This window comes from Maylandia zebra, linkage group LG20, assembly GCF_041146795.1.
Source record: "Maylandia zebra isolate NMK-2024a linkage group LG20, Mzebra_GT3a, whole genome shotgun sequence".
NCBI lineage: Eukaryota > Metazoa > Chordata > Actinopteri > Cichliformes > Cichlidae > Maylandia > Maylandia zebra.
The window spans coordinates 1,170,302-1,172,872 of record NC_135186.1 but is presented as its reverse complement, the minus strand read 5'-3'; the positions used below and the strand labels follow the sequence as shown (position 1 = coordinate 1,172,872).

Genomic DNA, 2,571 nt, shown 5'->3' with positions numbered 1-2,571 from the left:
ATACAAGCTACCAAGCACACTGGAAGACTATAGAGGAGAATATGTTTTCCTCCCCAATACAAGCTGTCCTGATGGACTCGAATATTCGAAAATATATTGACAAGATTCATAACCCCTGGGTGTCGTGCACACTTAATATATGGAGAAAAGTCGTGAAAGAATTCAAACTTGAACAGGATTTGGCTTTATTCAAATGGTATGCATATGATTCTGACTTTGCCCCGAATAAATTGGACTCACGTTTTAAAAGCTGGCCTGCTAAAGGGTTATCTACATATGATAGTTTGATAAAGGATGGGAACCTTATTAGTTTTGACACGCTGAAACAGAGACACAATCTAGAAAAACAGGATTTTTTTCGATACTTGCAAATAAGACACTATATAAAGACAACAATCGGTCAGATGTCAAATACTAACGTGGAATTGGTAACTTTATTTAGACAGGCGTACAGTGGGGATGTTGACACAAGACTCATTTTTTTTTGGTATAATTTTCTTATAAATAAGCTTCCACACTCAACTGATTATGTGAAGATGTTATGGGAAAAGGAGGGAGGGATGTGTATTTCTAGGGAAGAATGGACTCAGATGTGGGAATGGCAATGGAGGAGTACTTCCTCCAAAAGCTGGAGGGAGTTCGGATGGAAAACTCTGATAAGGTTCTTTATCACTCCATGTCAAAAGGCTCACTATGATGGGAATCCTCCCGTGTGCTGGCGAAACTGTGGATACCAAGGAGCCCATCACACCCATATTATGTGGGACTGTCCTGTGCTACGGACTTACTGGAAAGACATTCATGGTATATTACAAGGCATTTTTAACTGTACATTCCCTCAGGATATGAAGACAATTTTTTTTGGCTGTATACCGCAGAACTGGTCCAAAAATGACATATGTCTGTTAAGAGCTTTATTGGTTGCAAGTAAGAAATGTATAACAAAGAAATGGTCCTCGCAAGACATACCGACTTTGTCATTATGGTGGGAAATTACGTTAGAGATATATAGGATGGAGGAAGTAACAGCTCATGTTAATGACAGGATGGCCTGGTTCCATCTGTGCTGGGATAAGTGGGTCCAATACGTTAATACCTATAAACCGAATTTTCTCTTTAAAGCTTGAAACCACCAATTTAGTTAATTGTTTACTCCCGACAGAGCTTTCTCCTTTTATTTTATATATATATAATTTTTTTTCCTTTCTGTCTTTCTTTCTTCTCGTTTTGTTTCGTTTTTCTCTTGTAAACTGTGTTAATTAATGCCTGTAATCATCTTTATGAGGTAATATTGTAGAAATAAAGAATATAAAAAAAAAAAAAAAGAATGAAGTTGACTAAACCGAGGGCTCTGGTGTGTTACCCACTTAAAGCGATCACACAGGACTTTGATGAATTATAAAACCTTGTAATTATCTATTAATTAGTGTTTGTCTTTTTGTAGTACTGTTTTGTAGGAAGTGTCACGGCGACGGATGGCCGGTACTGAATAGGACTCAGGTGCAGAAACCCAGAGCGGAGACAGTAGATGATTTAACAGTTTATTACGGTTTAAGTGCAAGGGGGAAAAAAAAGGAAACGTGGCAAAGACAGAAAATGACGAGACGTGGAGCCTTGGTGTGGCGTGCCCAGGGGAACGTGGCTAGGGCGAGGGAACGAGGCCTGAGAAGTGGAACGGAGCTGAGTGGGGAACAGTCACACTGAGGGGAGAGGATATAGGAGTTAGGCAGGTAGTGAAGGCAGCTCAGAAGTGGCCAGTATAAGAGCAGCAATTCTTACTTGCAGTTAGGGACCTGGAGTGTTTGAGAGGGGGATGATGAAGATCCAGGGGAGGCTGAGTGGCGTGGAAAGGCTGACCTGAGATCCGGGGCTCCAGATGGAGTGTGGTGGCAGGAGGGCAGGCAGGTGAGGCACAGAGGGATTTCCAAAATGATCACTAGGTATTCCGAGTCCGGAGGTGGAGTGAGCCAGGGTGGGTACAGCAACTGTAGTACAAAAGAGTCTTTGTTAGTAAGATAAATCACAGCGAGAATTTGAAACACAAGACCTGTTACCAACATGGGTTGATGACGAACTGGCAGTGAGTGAACATCGATGTGTGGTTTAAATCCCTCTGGCTTGATAGCCTGCAATAGGCTCCAGGTGTGCAGGAGCTGGAGTTGGCCCTGCCCAGGGGCGGATCCCAGGTCAGTTCAGGAGCCTAATGGAAACTCCAGCCACCCACCGTAGACCATGACAGGAAGGTTCAGAGGAGGTTGGAGATTGTTACCATCATGGGCTCATCCGGTCAGGATGAGAATGAACAGTCAGTAATCACTTGCAGGGTTTTTCGTTTTATTGAATAATGAGCAAAAGGAAAGACACACATGGACTGCTATCTCTGAAAAGAAATAAAGTAACTCAGTAACTCAAAATAATACATGAAGGAGACTCAACCAGAAACTCGCCTCAGTTGCCGCCCCATGTGGGAGCGAAGATGGAGTGAGCTGTAGGTGAGTGCAGTCCTTATATAACCAGTGACAGGTGAGTGCAATTAAGGGAAAGCACCACACCCAATAAAAGGTGAGGAAA

General features: G+C 42.7%; 1 long non-coding RNA gene across 1 annotated transcript; it reads right to left on the bottom strand.

Moving 5' to 3' along the window:
• Nucleotides 1–1,532: 1,532 nt before the first annotated feature.
• On the bottom strand, nucleotides 1,533–2,235 carry LOC143414409 (uncharacterized). Its single transcript, XR_013095036.1, has 3 exons — nucleotides 2,059–2,235; nucleotides 1,780–1,985; nucleotides 1,533–1,700 (listed from the first exon to the last, which is right to left on the bottom strand). It is a non-coding gene; the product is annotated as an uncharacterized LOC143414409 (long non-coding RNA).
• Between the last annotated feature and the right edge of the window lie 336 nt (nucleotides 2,236–2,571).